This window comes from Mesocricetus auratus, unplaced genomic scaffold, assembly GCF_017639785.1.
Source record: "Mesocricetus auratus isolate SY011 unplaced genomic scaffold, BCM_Maur_2.0 Super-Scaffold_100676, whole genome shotgun sequence".
Lineage (NCBI taxonomy): Eukaryota > Metazoa > Chordata > Mammalia > Rodentia > Cricetidae > Mesocricetus > Mesocricetus auratus.
In genome coordinates this window covers 74,292,754-74,313,621 of record NW_024429266.1, presented here as the reverse complement: position 1 = coordinate 74,313,621, position 20,868 = coordinate 74,292,754, and positions in this window count along the sequence as shown.

Here is a 20,868-nt window from a genome sequence, read left to right as displayed (position 1 = left end):
GAAGCTACTAAGGATTACAACTTGCCAGGGAAGAGCATAATACTTACAGATCCCAGGTGTCTTCTTATAGACATCTGAGGAAAGAGAGGATTCCAGCTGGAGCATGCAACCAAGCTACTTCTGATTCCTGGATGGGGAATGGAGCAGAAGAAATTGTGGGTAAGAATATATGACTACGAAGGTGTGAAAGGCATGAGGAGGAGGGATTTCCATTATCAAGGATGGGGTATGTTCACAGACATCCCTGAGACTACCTGAGGTAGTCTGGTAACCTATTCCAGAAGGTTCATTCTCTGGGAACGGTAAACTTATCACATGTGTTTACTCACACAAAATGGCTATTGGGAAAATAAAACTATCCCTTTCTACTGCTTTAGCTGTGATTGATATGCCTCTGCAGGGACATGGCCTGAACAGCAACCTGGTCTCCATTCTAAAAGAACTTTTATGATGTTTTAAGTAAGTTGGCAGTCTTGTGTTAGGCCACATTGATGGCCTTCTTCAGTCAATTGAAGTCCATGGTCCATGGGTTGCACAAGCCTGAATGTGTCCCAAAAGCTCACATGCTTAGAACTTGTTCTTTTGTGTAGAATTCTCATAGTGAACATTGGGTCTGTGACTGAATTAAAAGAATTCTAATGTCATCAATTAATAATGGATTTACAAACTTCAATTTAATGATCTATGACAGGTGTATGCAAACTTCAAGCTATTGGGCCCCTCTAAAGAGAGGTCATTGGCAACCTCCTGTGGCAGTGGTTCTCAATTTTTGGGTCATGATCATTTTTAGGGTTGAATGACTCAAAGGATAATCTAAGACCATCAGAAACATAGATATTTACCCTACAATACAGGACAGTAGCAAAATTACAGTTATGAAGTAGCAATGAAAATAATTTTGTGGTTGGGAGGATCACCACAACATGTGGAGCTGTATTAAAGGGTTGATGCATTAGGAAGTTTGAGAACCACTGTCCATGATATAGCTTTCTAATGCTTCCTTGTTATTTTTGCCCTGTGCATCTGGCCCTCTAGAGGTGAATACCTTCTTCCACTATTCCCTACTATGATGATTGGCTTCAAGATGAGCCCAAAGCCAGGGGACCAGGGGACCAGGGAAACAGGGGAACAGGGGACCAGGGGACTAGGGAAGCAGGGGACCAGGGGGATGAGTGGACAAGGGGACTAGGGGACCAGGTGCCCGGAAACTGGAATATCTGAAAGGCTAAGCCAGCACATTTTCTTTCAAAGATATTTTCTCAAGTATTTTGTCATAGAAGCTGATTAGCACAGTCATCCACAGCAACAATGAAACCACTGACTTTACTCTGGTAATACATGAGGCATTTAATATTTTCACAAATTTTGCAAGTGTTCTAAATCCAAATGCATTCAAGTAGTGCTCTAATAAGGATGAATATTTTCAAAGGACTTCGGTCCTTCATTTTGAAGACTTATTGACAAGTGAAAAACACCATTCCATAGCAACTGAAGTGAGAGGAGTATAAGTTTTTCAGGGGGTTTTAAGATTATCAAACAAACTCATATATCAACATCCCTGTAGGTACTTGCTAGCCTTGAATTTGTGGGTAGAATAAACACTATTTGCATAGATCTCCTTTGTGTAGATAGGCTAGAATTTCTTAAATAGTTGACAATGATTAATTTAAGATCTTTTTCATCTTCAGTTGTGCTATGTATTTTTAAATTTTTTCTATACCATTTCAGAGACACAATAAACTACAAGAGTGAGTGTTGAGTTGAATTTGAAAGTCTCCCACAAGCTCATGATCTTCAGAGGACTTGTTTCCCAGGCAGTGGCACTGTTTGGGAAGGTGGTGATGGATTGGCAGGTAGGAGGTGGTGTTTGAGGTTTTGTAGTCATTCCTCCATGGCTGTTCTCTCTGCTTCCTCATGACTCATGCAATGTGACCAAGTTTCAATATCTTGCTGTTGTGCCTTCTTTGTCATTGCGGACTATATATGCCTTAACATATAAGCTAGAGAAAAAGGAAAAGTGGAAATAATTGTGGTTATATCATAATACCAAAAATAAAAATAATAATTAAAGTAAATAGAAATAGACAAAACTAACAAGCAAACAAACACAAGACAAGCCAGAATAAATACCTTTTTCTTAAGCTGCTTTGGTCAAGTTATTTAGTCACAGGAAGGAGCAAAAGTGAATAATTAGATATTTTAACAGTACTCATTGTTCTGCAGTTTTACTCACACACTGTAGAGGAAAGGCCAGACTTCTGGTACTGCCAGTGTGAAAACTTTATATAAATTGCACTATGCCTTTGGCCAGCTTTGATAGGGAACATGCTTTATTCTTTGTGGTCATTTAGATGTCAACATTGTGAAGAAAGTTTCACTACCTTATGTTTTCGTGAATTTTTCCTGTTGACTTACAGGATTTTTCAAAGTACAGTCAATGCTAATAATTGATATTATATAATATTGTAAATATATATATATATATATATATTTCCTGTCTGTGTCTTACATGAGACCTTCTGTAGTGTGGTGCATGAAAATTGTAAGACCGAGTCTTTTTTTTAATCTTTCAAGTATATGTTTATCATGTATTTTGCTTTAGCAACACTTCTCTATGTCTATAAACTAAATTCTTTAGTCCCCATCTTTTTTTGCAAAAGACAAGTATTATTTGTTACTTCCTAATTGCATTAAAAATTATTGTGTGTGCACTTGCATGTCAAGCAAATACATGCCGTGATGAGTGAGTTTGTGGTGGAGAACCAAGGGTGCCTTTCAGGAGCCAGGTTTCTCCTTCCATCATGTCAGCCTGAGATGAACAGAGACAATAATCAGATGTGGTGGGAAGTTCTTTCACCTATTCAGCCATGTTTTTAGCCTAATAAATGTTATTTCTCAGGCAGATATTTAATTTAAACTGTTCTAGTCTCACATTCCTGCCTCCCATACCTGTTTGAAAATAACACATTGTCACGGAAACTACACCTTCCAAAGAAAGCCTGGTATCTCATTGAGTACAGCATGTTCCTCTCATTCTTCCCTTCTGTGAGAGTTTTCATTGATTCCAACATTAGTGTACCTGGAATTACCTAGGAAAGGTGCCTCATTGCAGGCCAGTGAGGGGTTACATGGAATACTTTATTCTCTGGGGGAATTTCTATGAGCTAATTTATTGGCTATTTTAATTGGCATAGTATACACTCAAATAGTTGGTGGCAGCATTTCATATTCTGGGGTTTGAACTAAATAAAAAAGCAGAAATGACAATGATGTGCCTAACTATATATACAGTGTGATCACCTGGCCCTCAACTCCTGCCTTTATGCCTTCCCTTTTAGAAACCATTTATTCTCTGCCATGATGGAATAACACCATGGGCAATAAGGCAGAATATACCTTTCTTTCCATAAGTTGACTTTTGAATTATATTTTATTGTAGCAAGAAGAAAAGTAATTGACATATTATTCAACAGCATCTTGAAAATGTAACACATATATGGAGTTTTATAGTTAAATCCAGTTGAGATGTGGGTTGGTACTTCCTAAAATTCATAAGACAATTGGAATGAAATCATTCTTTATAATAGTGTTAATGTATACTTATGGTGTTATACATATGCATTTACATCACTTTAATGATATCAATAATTATAATAATTTCTTTACATTGACTTTTAGCTTTATTTTTACTCACTTTATTCCTGAGTTCCCAAGTAATTGAATGTCAACAACATCTACTTCCTAAATGAATAATTTTGTGAAATCTAGAATAAAAAGTCAAATGGAATACTACACCATTAAAGCACACGTTAAGTAAGTGCACAGATCAATCAAGATCCAAGGGTAACATAACTTCACATAGTCTTCAAGTCCAGTGAGATCACCTGATTATGAAAAAAAATCTGAGAATATATAAAAGGCTGTTTAGGCTTTATATAAAACAATATAGATTATTTTAATATGTTTCTTAATTTTTCTGTAAAAAGTACAATAAGGTACTAACATATTTTATTTTCTCTTTCATTCTGGGTAGAGTTATATTGGACAAGAAACCTCAGTTGAAAAAAATGCCTCCATTAGATTGCCTGTCAACAAAACTGTGGAATATTTTCGTGGTTAATCATTGATGTAGGAAGGTCCAGATCACTGTTGGAGTTGCAACCTCTATCCTTATAGTCCTGCAAACTGTAAAAAAGCAGCTGAACATTCACTGGAAAGAAATCAGTATGCAGCGTTTCTCATGGTCAGTGCATTAACTCCTGCCTTCAGATTACCACCTTAATTTCCTGCTTTGAATTCCCTTCATGACAGACTACTCATGTAAGGTAAATAAAACCTGTTCTTCCCAAGTTGCTTTTGGCCATGTTATTTTATCACAGAAATAGAACATGTATTACAACAGACTTTGGAGCAGACAAGAGAATACTGCTTTGATAGGCAGTACCATATTTATTGTGGAAGATCATGATAGAACTTTCAAACTTTGTTCTGGAAAAGCCATTGAGAACTCACAGCTTAATGAGCTATTTTCAAGAACTTAGAAGATATGAATGCTAGAAGTTGAAGTATGTTTCTTGTAAGCAGAAGAAGGGTGAATTTTGTCTTCATATTCATTCTGTTAGCTTGTGTTTTTTTTATAGGCAAATTAAGACCATATGACAGACTTTAAAGATCCCTCATGGAATGCCTCACCCTCCCTGAGGAGAAGAAAGGGAATGGACTACAGGATCAGTGGAGGGCAGGGAAGGAGGGAAGAGAAGAGGGAGATGGAACTGAGGTTGACAACTTGTTTCTAATTTAAATAAAAAAGAATACTAGAAGAAATACAGACAATTGAGGCTTGGCTCATAACCTTTCAGGGGGACATTTGAGAGACCTCCCTGCAACACCCCCCTCAAAAAAAACAAACTACCAGGGCTGTGTGATAGTTTTCAAATGAATTGTGGTTTTTGGTGATCAGGGGATGAAGAATCAGGGTTTACATGTAAGAAGCGCCAATGAAGAAAAATCTTTGCTTTCCTGGAACAATCAGTGCTGAACAGCTGGGGTGGAAAATTCATCTGGAATTAATACAAACCAGCATCCCTAAGGAGGCATCTTCTGGGAAGTATCTCCTTAGGACTGGCACACAGAAACTGTGATCCAGTGTGTGTCTGGGGAGGCTGAGGTAAGGCTACATCTCTAACTGGGAGTGGAACATCTTAATTATGTAAGCGGCTCCCAGGTAATACTGATTTTGAAGACCTGAAATGGTCATGGCAACTGAAGAAGCTTGGCGTTTCAAGAGGCCTGGAGGGGCCCTAGTGAAAATGCAGCTTTAGGTGCATTCTTTAATCAAAATTGAAGGGTCACAAGGGTACATGAAAATGATTGACACCATGTGGCAAAGTCCTTGAGGTGTCCAGGAGAGGCCATCGCTGAATGTGTACCTACCATTGCAATAAGATGCTGAAGACCTGGATAAATCTTCAAGGGCAAGAACATATGTGGAGTAGAACCACCCCTGAGACTGTGAGATAAGCTGTGTGTGCTGAGGGTGGCATACCTAGAGGATTGATTAGAGCTTTCATAAGGCACTGAACTCTGCAGTTTTTGAGTTTTCTTTTGCTTTCATCTGATGTTCTTCCCTCTTAGAATGTGAAAGTAAATGTTTGGCTTGAGCTTTGTTGTTATTTGTTTTTTTCATTTAACAGGTATCTAGGTAAGAGACCTTTTTTGAGATTTGAACCTTTAATTGTTGAAATGTTTGAAGTTTTGTGGGACATGTAGACGTTGAACTGTGCTTTATATTGTGATACTAGCATGAGATTTTTGGGACAAGACTTGAAAATGCATGACTTAGAGTGATGCATTTGTTTGTCAAATTTGACAAGAGATTTTATGGAATGTCAAATTTTTGTCAGCTTGACACAAGTCTGCATCCAACCTTGAAGAAGGAATCTCAGCTGAGGAATGTCCTTTGTGTGTCTTTGGGACATATTCTTGATTGTTAATTGACGTGAAAGCACCCAGTACACTATCTGCTATGCCTTATCAGTAGGCCTGAGTGCAGCCATTTAGAGGGAAAAGCCTGTAAGAAGATTCCTTTGAGGTCTCTGTTTCAGTTTCTACCTCCATGTACCCATTGTGAGTTCCTACTTTGGCTTCTCTTGATGATGGCCTGTGATGTGGAAATGTAATCCAAATAAAACTTTTCTCCCATCTTATTTATGGTTTTAATGTTGTGAAGAGACACTATGATCAGAGAAACTTTCATAAAGGAAGACATTTAATAGGAGCTGACTTACATCTCTGAGATTTAGTCCATCATCATCATGGGGAACAGCAGAAAAATATGAAGATAGACATGGTGATGGAAAGGTAGCTGAGAGTTCTATACCTTTATCAGCAGGCAGCAGGAAGAGCAAGTGAACCACTGGGCCTGAATTGAGCTTGAAAAACCTAAAATACCACCCTCCTGTGAAAATTTCCTCCAACAAGGCCACATCTTCTCCAACAAGGCCACACCTAAAAGTGCTGCCCCACATAAGCCCATGGGGGCCATGTTCATTCAAACTACCACGTTCTAAATAATTTTTGGTCTTGATGTTTAATATCAAAATAAGTAAAATCTATTTTTTGCTATGAAGTAATATATACTATGTCTATTTGTTTAGTTTTTCCTTGATTTATTTAGTCAAATTATTGTGGTTTTCCTCACTTATATCTTGAGTACATAGAATAATTATGATTATATCTAAGGAATTCATTTTGAGGATATAAAAATAAATTATAGTGAATTCCAGAATTCTACTTCTTTTGGAGGTGAATTAAATTCTTAGTATTGTATCTTAGTAGTGGAGATAGTGAATTCTCACATGAAGTAATCTTGGGAGATAGATAAGGAAATAAACCATGCCCGGTAGGTAAAGGAAAATTGACAATAATTAATATGTGTCAGGACACTTCAATTATGTTTAATAGATACTTTACATCAGGGCTCTTACACTCTTTCTTTAGTGTGTGCACATGTGAGAAACAGAGACTGTGCTAACTGGCTTGCTCCCAATGGTTTGTTCAGCCTTCTTTTTAATGGAACCAAGGACTATCAGCCCAGGGAGACCTCAGCCACCATAGGGTGGGCTCTCCCCCATCAAACACTAATTTAGAAAGTGCCTTACTTGGTTTCCTATTCTCAAATGACTTTAGCTTGTATCTAGTTGATATAAACCTGTCCAGCACAATTGACCTCTTGTCAACTTGACACACAAATGAATCACAATGTCACCAATAAGCCACCTTTTATTCTTCATTCATCTCAAAGACATACTTAAAGTAGCCACTTTAAAATCATCATTTTGATGAAATATAAAGATGTCTAAACCAATCCTCAGACTAACTGTGGTTGCAAGTGAGGTGAGCAGAAGGTTTGATGACTGAATAAGTCTCCACTAATGATGACCCATGGCAGACAGTGACACACCATTCTCCTGCTATGCTCTGTTCTACAGCCCGGATTAATTTGACATTGTTAGATTCAGCTGGATACAATTTTGAGTTTCCATGTAAAAACAGGGTATATTATATTTTTCAGTTATGCTACTTTGTCAATGACTTTGTTTATAGGCACAAAGAGAATAATACAAGGAAAATATAAAGGATTGTTTAGCAAGCATGAAACCCTCTGTACTTGACTTTGTGAAAATACAGGGAAAGAACACATGCATAATTTTCTTATGCCTTTGTTCTCTCTAAGCCATATTTAAATAAATGCCTTGTAGCATGTAGAGATTTTTGATATGTCATTTATTTTGTTGTCTGAAACGTTTTCTAGTTAGGTATGGCATCTTAGAATAATGTAGATGAATGTGATTGATTTAGTTATATTCTAATTAGGGACAGCGTTATGAAATATGTTATTTGTGGAAAGACTTGTGTTTACATCAAAAGATATAACTAACATTGTAAGGACTTTGAATTAATGTTTGATTTCAAATAATTTCTTCTTTCTACTGAGCATTCTTCTTTCCTCATTTATACCATTGTTGATTGAGATGACAAATATTGTAGACTTATTTCCCATATTTATAAATGAGAATTTAGATAGCATTGGTCCCAATAGCTTTGAATATGTTTTTTTTTCCTGAAGTAAAAGACTGTCATTGATCACTTGCTTCTGTGTATGCACAAACATTGATTGTAGTTCAATATTCACCAAAACTGGAACCACATCCTTATCTGGACTTATGCCTGGGAAAAATTTGAATTAGGGACCCAGGTAAGTCATGCACAGTACTTGAGGAAAGAAGTTTAGGACAATAAGCATGTATTATTCTAAACCATCATAATGGGGGTTAATATTTTTACCCCCAATCCTCCAGATTGAACCTAGAGAGTAAACCATGAAAGCTAATCTTTTTACCACTAAACTACATTCAGATGGAAGCACTTAGTGGCAACATCCATATGTTGTACTTAGTGAACATGTGAACTCACATGTGATATTTTTAACTGTACCATAATGTATTCATTGGTAAACTCATTGGAATTTTGAAATATTTTGCTGAAAACGCATGCACTATTTACACCACCATTTAGTCTAGTCTACCTTAAATGTGCTTAGAGTCATTGCATCAAACTTCAGTGAGACAAAAATCATTAAACACAAAATTTGTGTCTGTATGAGAGCCTCATGATTGCATGTCTGATGGTGCTCATAGTAGATTTCCAGCATAGAAGGAGCATAGTTTCAGATACCCTCAGTGCAAGATAAAAAGTAGTCCATATTATCTCTTCACTATTATGGAGTCACACTCTCTTAAGGAAAATCACCCTTGCTTGCAGACTATTGTTTGAATTGTACATATGGTAACATGTTACAACTTGTTATTAATGCAAACAAAACAGTGGAAACTTAAAATTGTTGAATACTTCTAGTTTTGATATGTGTATCATCAGGAATTCTCTAACTCATTTAACTCAGTGTTTTTCTCTTTTTCTCTCTTTCTGTGTGTGTGTGTGTGTGTGTGTGTGTGTGTGATTATGTTTGTGTGTGTGTGTGTTTCTGTCTGTGTAGTAGTGCATATGTATGCACATGAATGTGGATGCCAAGGTCAACTTTGGAATCTTTTTTCACTTCCTTTTTTCATGATCATTGACTTCCTTAGTAGACCTGACTCACTTTCAGTGAAGCTATTACAGCACCTCCGGTATATCCAGGGAAAGTCCACATGCAACAGTACATAGAATATTTTTATTCATGAAGTCTACTGATTATCGTTAATTACTTGGAATGGAAGTTACCTCTCCTTGAATAGAGCTCAGCCTTTAGAAGCAAGTGGCTTACCTTGCAGATAAGCCCTGTGTTACTTTTCCATCACTTTCATGAGTCATGGCCTCAATACTGAGGATTCCAGCATTAAATGCTTTCCTTTCAAACCCAATTGAGAAACAAAATGGTTCAGTAAGTATAGCAGAAAGTTGATCATTTCTTTCTCATAGAACAGGAACTATTGTGCCTTTAGGTAAATCTTAAGTAAACACCTTCCCCTCCATTTTATTTACTAAAGCACTTTTACTTTGTTTTTATATTTTATCTCATATGTTTTTATAGACCATTTAGTTGTGGGAAATATCAAAATAAAGGTCCTTAAGGATTTAAGGCAGACTAACTCATGCCTGTAAAATCCTTGTTTGGGTGATTGCACTCAGCTCTGGAAGGAAAGCAAAATATGCTTGCAAAATAAGTGTTGTGGAAAAGAAGGCTTAACAGTGGTAACTTGGAAAGGAGGCAAACCAATGACTCAATTCTCATTTTGAGACCGTAGTGAAATGAAGGATGCTTATAGGAGGACAAGGTCATAACTACATAGATAAACCAGTGCTCCCCATACACCCAAATCAGGCAGCCTGTCATTTTGAGGGTTGCTTCAAGTGGCAAACTTCACGTATTTTGTTATGTTTTCTTGATGTCAAGATGTTCTAGTTTGGGAACATTTTGGAGGCTTATATCACAAGAACGCACCATGAATTTCAGGTTGTCTACTGGGAATGAGCACAGGACAGGGTGAAGAATGATGGCATCCCCAGTGTCAGCAGTCCACCTCTGGATGTTTCTGGAGAAATCTGGCCTAACAGATAAGTCAGAAAAGAAGAAAAACATACCGTGAAAACTGATGAAAGAGGTCCATTGTAATTGAGGTCACCTATCTGATTCCTGACAAATCCCAAGTAGAGTCAGAGCTTTTGAAATCATGGCCTTGAAGTCTCTTATAAGAATTGTAGGTGATCACCACCACTGTAACCCATACTAGAGGTGTCATACTACAGAATACCAGTGGGTGATCAAAGCTGCACAGCTTCAGGTGTAAGTCTCCAAAAAAAATTTTTTTTGGTTTTTACGAGACAGGGTTTCTCTGTATTATTTTGGAGGCTGTCGGTCCAGCCCAGCCTCGAACTCATAGAGATCTGCCTGCCTCTGCCTCCCGAGTGCTGGAATTAAAGGCGTACGCCACCACCGCCCTGCTCCAAAGTTAATAACGAATTGCAGCCAGAGGGTGTGTGGGCTAATTTTTTAATTATTATTATTTTTATTTAGGTTAGAAACAATCTTGTTTCACATGTCAATCCCAGTTCCCTGTCCCTCCCCTCCCCACCAGGTCCCTAAGCCCCCCCACACCCCACACAATCTCCATTCTAATCATGAAGGAGGGTGCGGCACTCCATGGTGGAATTCCAGTAACTGTCATTTCATCCAGGGCAGGACCTAGGATCTCCCTGAAGAGTCCAGGCTGAGAGAGCATTCCATATTGTGGCATGGGCACTCAGTGTCTATTTGTACACCAAGGCCGCATAGATTACCTAGGCCTCCTCACTGACACCCACATTCAGGGGGTCTGGGTCAGTCCATTGCTTTCCACACAGCCATCAATCTGGAGTCCAAGAGCTCCCCCTTGTTCAGGTAACTGTTTCTGTGGGTTAAACCAACCCCCTCTTAACTCCTTTGCCCATCAGTTCTATCTTTCTGACACTGGATTCCAGGAGTTCAGTTCATTGTTTGTCTGTGGGTATCTGCCTCTGCTTTCCCCAGTCACTGGATGAAGGTTCTGTTTCCTAGACACTCTAGCAATAGGATGTGATACAATGGCAAGAACATTTTCAGTTTTCTTAGGGATTCTGTAGAAAATGAGCATGACATGAGAAGAAAAATAATTTAAGGGTTTCCTAAGAAACTGAAGTAATTACTGATTATTTGTGAAGCTACAATACTGGTTTAGGAATTAATGCCAAAACTTCATATGCTGGCCTGACAGGATGGCAAGATGATTCAGCAGGTAATAGGCTTGTCACTAAATATGATGACCTGAGTTTAATCTCTTGGAACCACGGCAGAGATAGAAGAGTAACAATTTCTTGAATTTAAAGTTATCCTCTGACTTTCACATGCATGGAATGGAATGCATATGCCATCCCATAACACGCATAAACACACTCAGACACACACACACACATACTCACTCATACACAGGAGCACAATATATAAGCTAATAAAACATTATAATGCAGAAGGGGCAAGTAATGGGATCAGGGTGAAAGCTTTCTCACTCCCTGAGATATTTGAATATGATTAAGACAGCAGACATTAGTGATGAGTAAAAGGGCATGGCATGTAGAGTCTGTAAAGCCTGACCTGAGTTTAGTAGCTAGGCCCTACATGGTAGACCTAGAAAATTAACTTCATAAGTTGTTCCCTGACGTCCATATGTGCATATAAACCTTGTGACACTTACATACCATTGTCACAGATATATATATATATATATATATATATGAGTTTTAAAAAATCCTTCAGAACTCATGACAACAATCTGAATAGCATTCTGCTTGTGAAAAATCTCACTAAAATAACAAACCGTGTTCTGAGAGCTCTCAACTAATATTTCTAAAGAATGTAATGTATCAATGAAACATATTACTATTGATGCCACTATAACCTGAGTCAAGGCCAGCAATTCATTTCCTTTGGGAAATTATTTTCAGATTAATTAATTTATCACCTATGCCTAAAGTATTTTTATAAAAATTTGGAGTTTAGAAAAAATGAGAATTTCTACTGTTGTCAAAACTATCATTTGTGTCTGTGCAATGGGCAGAGAAAAGCTCTGAACAGTATAGTGCTGCTTGAGTGATAATATCTAAAGTCTATCTAGGGTAGGAACTGAAGGAATAGAGGATCAGAGACACATTAGGCTCTAAAATATGCAAAGCTTTGTTTTAAGACTATGCTGCCAGTCTGAGCGCCCTGCTAGCTCAGTAGGTACAACAAGACTATGCTGCCATGTGAAATTACTAAAGAAATATTGCTAGAAAATGTATGTTGGTTACTACTATATGAACTAGAAGAAGATAACTAGAATAGTATAAAACCCACCAGGTTTTGAGGTTAGAAAAAAGAGGATAATTAATTGTTATAATTAACAATATTTTGCTTGACTCTTTCGGTAATAATTTGTGAATGTAGGGATATCCAGGTTAATATGCACAAACTCTTTCCAGAGGCCCTCCTTTGAGGATGAAATTTCTGAGAATGCACCATGATGGTGAGGATCAGAAGCTGAATGTCATTTTAAGTGTCTTTGTTGATGTGGCTGCAAATTTGGAAAACTTGGATGGAAGTCAAATTATCATATTATAATGCCAAGCCTATGTACCACTGTGTCACTCTTACAGGGCACTAATCACTAATTTAATGCTGGCCTTCACTAGTTTTCTGCCTTTTCCAATGTGTTGCTTCTGAAAGGTATGAGGTTATCACTTTCATTTTGACCACACCACTTGGCACATTGCTAGGAAATACAGAACAATTAACTATCCCTGAACATATTACTGATTTGAAAAGACACTCCATTCATTTTCACTTGTTAAGTCCACTACCAAATTCATTGTATGGAGAATTTAACTCACAGCACTATGAGTGCCAGGCAAGCACTGTGAATTGAGCTTCATCCTACCCTACCTTTTTAAAAATGTAAATTAAATACGACTATTGAAATATCAAAGACATTATTTTAATGTTCAAAATGTGCTACAATTTTTTCTAGTAATTTTCATCTAGTTCTAGACAGTACTATAGAATATAGTTTGGGGTCTAATTGTGAACTTAAACTATCCCTTAAGGTAAAGTGATATTCAAACAGAAATGAAGACCTTAAGTATTGAAAAAGTTCATTTTTATATTATGGACTAAAGAGTATTTAAAGAACATTATTTTCATAAATAAAGCATGATTCTTTGTGAAGGTCTCTAAGATATCTGTCTATAAGTTTATTGTCCTATTTATCTATAACTGTAAACTTCATGCAGCTGAGTCACCTGAGAAAGGAGACTAGATTTCAGGGAATTACTGTACAAACTGATCTGCAGGATACAAGGTTGACTGTTGATTGATGTAAGTGGCCTGAGATCACTGTGGGTGATACAATTCCCTGAGCAAGTGTATCTAAAACTAATAAGCCTGTACATGAGACAGCTCTGATTTTCTTCATAGTTTCTGCTTGACATCCTGCCAGTTTCCCTCAACTGTGACCTGGATGTATGTACTGAATTATGTGAGAAATGCTCAGGTTTTTTGATCACTTTGTTCTAGTTGGTAGTTCTGTTTGAGAAAGTCTAGAGTCTTTTTGGTTTGTAGCCATTCAAGAGGAAGTACATCAGTGGTGGTAGGTATTTTGTGTTAATAGCCTTATTGTACTTTCAGTTCTCTCTTTCCTATTGGTTCATGAAGATGTGATCACTCAAATTCCTGCTTTGTCCCTGATGCTTGCATCCCTTCATAAGTTATGGTGTCTTATCATAATAATAAAAAGTGATGAACACATTAAATTAAATAAACTCTTTCCTTCCCCAAGTCGCTTTTGGTTAGAGTATTTCACATTTCCCAGAATTAACCATGATCCAGGAAGAAACAAGTGAAATTTTCCACAAAATATCCAGAAATGGATGTCATAATTGAATCATAGCAGTGTTGTTTGAGGAATTTCAAGTTGCAAGAGGTATGGGAAAGCAAGGAGTGAAGGGTTGACAGTGGGTTCAGGTTAGAAGAGCAGAGGGTATGATGTTTATATTTTTCTATTGGTACTCAAGTATGATTCCAGAGCCAACTCTACAGGCAGTAGATAGTAGCAAAACTGAGTACAATCTGTTAAATGACCTTTGGTGATATGATAGCAAGTCCTCTCAGGCATGATTACCAATCCCTGGTTTCTAAATTTATTGGAACATTTGTACTTTGACTTCTGAAGAGTTAACATTTTTCCAAATTCTCACATGTGCTATTCAACCATGACTTTTAGGTCTTTGTCCATCACACCTCAGGAAAGACAGCTCCAGAAACACCCATCAAATCAATTGTTAAGTATTATACAAAGGGCTCTTTCTGAACAGTGGAGATGAGTTTCAAAGTTGTGAAGATCCCATACTAAGATAACTGAAAGAAACACTTTTACAACAAATAAGTATTACAATAGGTTTAAAAAGAAAAACTAAAAGAAAGATTTGGCTTTCTCTGCTCCATTTAATTCCAGGTATATATAGAAATATATTTGCAACAATAGGAGTGTTTTAAATCTAGTTCCTAAGTCAGGTATGTATACATACCCACAATTTCAACAAAGAAGAGCCTGGTTGATTACAAGTACAAAGCCAGCCCGAGCTCTATAATGAATTTAAGCTACCCCAGGGTTATATAGTAGGTTCTGTTGTAACAGACAGACAGTAAGAGTGTGTGGAAATGATGGAGGAAACAAGGGAGGGAGTGAGATAGGAAGACATGAAGAATGGGAGGGAGAGAGAAAATGAAAGAGGAAAGGTAAGAAAGGGAGTGAGTAAGGAAGGGGAGGAAGGAATGAAGGAAAGGATGAGGTAAAAGAGCAAAAGATGGAGGCAGGATGCAAGGAATGAAGGGAGAAATGAACAGAGGAAGGAACGAAGGAAGGAATGAAGGAAGGAGGAAGAAAGGGAAGGAAGAAGAGGAAGATTATTGGAGGAAGGATTGGGAGAAGGAAGGAGGAATGGTTGGAAAAAAGTAGGATGGAATAGAGGTAATGTATCTTGAGATTATTCCTCCTTTCTTCTGGTCTATCCTTTTCTCTGTTTTCCAGTCTCCAAAGACTTTCAAGTTTACTTATAGTAAACAAAAATCTGTCCCAGGAATCTTGCTCACATGGTAATGGAAATTCTCTTGCATCCATTTGACTCAAAATTGAACAGAGGAAACTCTGCAGATAAACACCCAGGCACTAAAATCTCAACAGAGAAAACTTTGGAGCTAGAGCAGTGTATGCAATTATAAACTCCATTGTTAAATCACAACACATGCAGATCACTCTAGCATGTCATTCTTAATGGGTAATATATTCTTCAAGAAGTCAAGTGCTCTGCTAACAATATTGAACCAAATCATCAGAATTCAAAAACAGGACCATAAAATGTGAGATTCCATCAACAGAGTGCACAGTGGGCTGCAGCATGTAAATTAATAGGCAACCTGTCAGGTATTTTAATGTACACCTCAATCGTTGAAACACATGTGTTGATTAGTAAACTGTTTGGCCTGAGCTGTAAAAGGTATAAAATAAATTAACTTCATGACACCATCAGCATTAATAAAGCATTTGTTTGGACAGTATAGATAAATCACATGTGCAGATTAAACAGCCCCATATCCAATGCATCCCCCCACAGCTAAGGACTCACATTGGCTTCTTCATCTGGAATCTTTCCAACTCAGAAAGGTTGTGAAAGAGCCAGTGTTAAATTCTTTGAAAAAATCCCATGATATGAACATCTACCAGCTCTAAGCCTTGAATATAAACCAACATCTGTAACTGGCATCACTCCTGTTCTTTTAAAGTTCCAAATACTAGATTTATTTTTTCGTAAGCCTGTGAAGATAGTCTGTCACCTGAAAAGCAATTTTCAGTATTTCCTTTGAAGCATGTCACTGAAAATGCAGGAGCTGAAAATGCACAGCAGAAAACTTATGAGATAAATAAATCCACGTTCTCTCTCTTCCTCCATTCCCCCTCTCTCTGCATCTCCACACCACTGTCTATAGCATGTGTGTGTGTCTGTGTAGTGTATACTTGTGTGTGTACTATGTGTACAACTGGAGAATAATGAGTAAGTTCTCTCCTCCTTTCTGGTTGAGGAGAACACTCTCCTTTTCTCCTGCAGTGCTATAGCATAGAGTCAAATCAGCTGGGAAACTTCCAGGCATTGCTCCTCTCTGCAGTTCATATCTCAACATGGGGCATCTTGGATGCTGTCGCAAACCATAGCATCTAACTTCTTATATGTGTTCTAGGAATAGGCTTACAAGCTAAGCACTTTACCCTGACCCGTCCCTGCCAACAAAATCCACAAATCTCTCCAGTGGTTGTTGCTTATTATAAGAGTTGGAAGATGTAAAAAGTTTAAGGTGTATTCAAGAAACTGCATCTGAGTGGCCAAGTTAATAGAGGTCATCAGTCACAGAATTCACTTGGTTACATCCTTCTTCACTAGTTGGAAACAGAGAAACTATTCTAATTTTCTTACAGATGATAATACTCCAGGACAATGAAACCCATTAGAGAATATCATTTTAAGAGGCAATCTTTGTAAGTAAACATTCATTACAAAAAAGCACCTGGTTTTACTGTTATTTCTGTATGTAATATATGCCAACAGATAATTCAATGGCTTCATCTGTATATATCTTCATTCCTTTTACAAACATGGCCTCTTGTTAACACTGGAGCTTGGTATTTGGTTGGAATGACTGATTAGAAATACTCAGCAGCTGATTATGTTTTCCTCTCCCGGTTCTGAGGTCACAGACTCAACATACTGGCTTTACTGGGTCCTGAGAATTAGAACTCAGGTCCTCATGTTTGCATAAAATGCATTTGTACTGACCCATATCACTAGCCTGAACATTAGTTTGCCTTTTTTGTATATGTTTTACTTTTGTTTTGTTTTCTGAGGGGAGTTTTGAGACAGGATTTCCCTGTGACTTTGGGGGCTGTCCTGGAACTACCTCTTATAGACCAGGATGTTCTCAAACTCACAGAGATCCACCTGCCTCTGCCTCCCAAGTACTAGGCTTAAAGGAGTGTGCCACCACTGACCAGCTGAGCATTAGTTTTATGAGGATTATATTTTATCCAGGCTTTTCTTTTAAGATTCATTTTCATTTCAAAATTATGTTCATTCTGGTATCACAATTTAAAATTCATGCAAAATACATTTATGCTGATATGAGAGTGAGCATAGATTGCTTTATGGGAATTCACTTTTGAGGTAATTATAAAACAATGTGGAAATTTCTATAGCAAAGATATACAAAGAATGATCTTCAGGCAAGTTTTGGTTTGTCTTATTGAACAAGATTAGTGCTTGTATGTTGGGGATTTTCTCCTCATGAAATCAGGACATAAACTTTGCCTCTGATAACAAAGAGGAAGACAGTTTTGGAAGAACTGTGTTTTACAAAGAGCAAGAGACATTCACCTTGAACAGTGGAAGGCACCTAGGGTAACAGTTGGATAATAGTTTCCAGAACATTTGTTTTTAATTATTGAGAGAAGATTTTATCTTTTCGCACAGATGAGAAATCTACCAGGAAATGAATTCCATTTCTTCTTTAACAACTTTCAAATAATGAACCAGTTTCTGAAAGCTGTGAGCTTTCTATGTGCAATACTGCTGAGATGTTCATTAGTAACTTTGGGGAACTGTTGAAGGATTTCAACCTTGGCTGTCTATGACACTATGAAATTAGCAAGATGCTTCAAGAGAAATAAACAGTCCTGGAAAGTTGTCCTTATGGAAGGCAGACTCCATAGGCTCTGCTATCCTACCTCACTACAGATTGATCAGTCCTTTGAAAGATGAATATAAATACATGGAGATATACTCAGATCCCTTTTCAAACATGAAAAGATGTTATTCCTGACCTAGAGAATGTTATGGACATTCTCACTTCTGTGCCTACTAACTGTCTTACTATTTTTCTCACTGACATGAAATACTGTGCCAAAAATCACTTAAGGCCAGAAGAGTTTTCTTTAGCTAAAAATTACAGTTTCTCCTAGCATAGATGGCATAGTGGCAAGAATGTAAAACAGTCTATTGTATTTACAAACTAGGAAGCAGAGGCAGATGTATGCTGCTGCTCAAGTTGAGTGTTCCTTTTTGTTTGTTCCAGGACCTCAGTCCATAAAATTGTGCTGCCGGCATTTAAAGAGTCTTACTGTTTCAATGCACCCAGTCTAGGAACTCCCCAATAGATATGCCCAGAGTTTAACTACCTAGGTGACTCTAGATCCCATTGAGTTGGCAATGCATATTACCTTCATGCCCTCATCCCCTATCTCTGATTTGACTAGATCATGGAAGTGATGGATTAAAGTTTATAAATGGTTTGGGTGATAGAAACTTCTGGATGTTAAACTAGACAGTAGTAGCTAACAGACTTAATAACACTAAAACATTGAATTTGTTATTTGGTTCACTTTTTAATTGAAAAATGACTAAGTTCCTACAAGAGAAAAGGGGTATCTGAACAGGGTAGAGCTTGTGGACCCCCAGACCCACAGCTGGGAGGCCAGCATGGGACTAATCCAGACCCCCTGTATGTGAGAGTCAGTGAGGAGGCCTGGGCAACCCTTGGGGCCCTGAGCAGTGGATCAGTGTTTATTCCTTAAATACAAACAGATATCGTGTGTCCATAGCACAAAGAGGGTTGCTTTCTCAGCCTGGACTCTTAGGGGAGTGCCTGGAACCTACCCTGAGTGAAATGACAGACTCTAGATATCCCCTATGTGGAAGGAATTGGCAATAGGGTAGGAGGTTGAGGGGATGATGGGGGGTACGGGAGGAGGGGAGGGAACTGGGATTGACATGTAAAACAAGCTATTTACAATTAAAATAGTTTAAAAAAAGAAAAAGGGAATAACCATGAAAAGGATAATTCACACCAATGTATGATTTTCTAATCTAGGTAGCAGTGATTTCCCCAGAATAGTCATTGTCATGGCAAGCACATTATTCCATACTGCTGTAAAGAGTATTTAAAACTATTTAATTTCTTTTGATTATGTGTATTACTTGGGTTTATATTTGGGTATGTGTACATGAGGCCATAGATGAACATTGTGTCCCTTAGTGTCATAGTTGAAGAGAGTCGTGAGCATTCTGAGATGTGTGCATGTAGCTTTCCATGAGCACTAAGTACTGAAAATGACTCTACTCTAAGGATTACAAAGTGCTCTTAACCACTGAGCATTTCTCCAGCTCCACACGTCTATTTCATATCTTGTTAAGCATAATCATCATCTTCCCTTGTAACCAAGTATTTCCAAAACTGCAATTTTAAAAGCCAGGAAATAGTTCATCTTTCATTTATATTGTAATTCATTTAATCTATTCATTGTTTAACATTTGACCTACTAATTTACTCCATCTAGTATTTTCAAATGATACTTTAAAAAACGAAGCCATGTAAGTTTCTTTTTAAGCATTCAAGAAGAGGCTAATATGGATGCTCAAGTTGATGATACCAGCTTTTAGCTGAAGGGTTGTAAATTCGAAGTCAGTCTGGGCTACATGATGAGACTCTGTTTCTAAACATCAAGACATCAAGAACTGAGCTGCAGCTCCCTTGTAGAGAATTATCATGGATTGTAAATAGTCCTAAATTAATCAACACAACAAGAAATTTGAAGGGATAAATAGCAATATTTTCTGTTGTATTTTTCCTTTTTTATTTTTAAAACAATCACACTTTACGTACAAATCCCAGTTCCATTTTCCTCCCTTCCTCCAGCTCCCCCTACCTTCTAATCACTCCATACCCCACCCACTACTCAGAGAGTGTGAGGCCTCCCGTGGGGAATCAATAATGTCTATCATATCACTTGAGGCAGGACCGCTCCTGCCAGTTCATGAACTAGGGATAAATACTGGTTATCCTCTAGCAGCCCCTCAAACTGCCCAAGCCACACAGCTGCAACAACATTTAGAGGTCCAAGTTAGGTCTTAGGCAGGTTCCACAGCTATCAGTCCTGAGTCACTGAGCTCCCACTTGCTTGGGTAAACAGTTTTATGGGTTTTCCCATCATGGTCTTAATACCCTTTGGCCATATTCCCTCTCCACCCTCTCTAAGACTGTACTATAGGAGTTGACCTCAGTGCAATATTTTCTAATGTTAAAGAAACACTTAAACTGAGCTTGGTGGAGGTTCAAACTGTTAACCCCAGGATTTAAGAAATGAAGCAAGCATTGGCTACAAGTTTGAGGTTATCCTGATATGCATAGCAAATTTTAGAGCAATCTGGGCTAAAAAGTAAAAACCTACCTCAAAAATGAGAGTGAGAGCAAGAGAGGGGTGAAGGGAGGGAGGGAGAGAGGGAGAGAGTGATGGAGAGAGAAAGTGAAGAAGAAGATGAGGAAGAAAGAAAAGGGAAAGAAGGGAAAATAAAATACACGAGAAAGGAATGGAGGAATAGGAGAAAGAAGGAAGGAAGGAAAGAAGGAAGGAATGAAGGAAAATATGTAAAATACCTGAAAATAAATGTCATTCTCGTTAGAACAAAAAAAAAACAGGAAATGAGTGACTTTGCAAAATGAGTTTATATCTGATAGTCTGGTATCACAACTAATATAATGGAGACCTGTTAAATTTCTCAAAGTTTAGCAGTTTGGATGAGAAATTAAAAAAAACAGCTTTGCTTAGATGTTTTCAAAATAAATGTGTATTTTTCTAATACATTTTGATTTGCATATTTTCTACCTATTAAAGTTTCTAAGACTTATATCCCCAATATAAAATAATATTCAAGCATTTT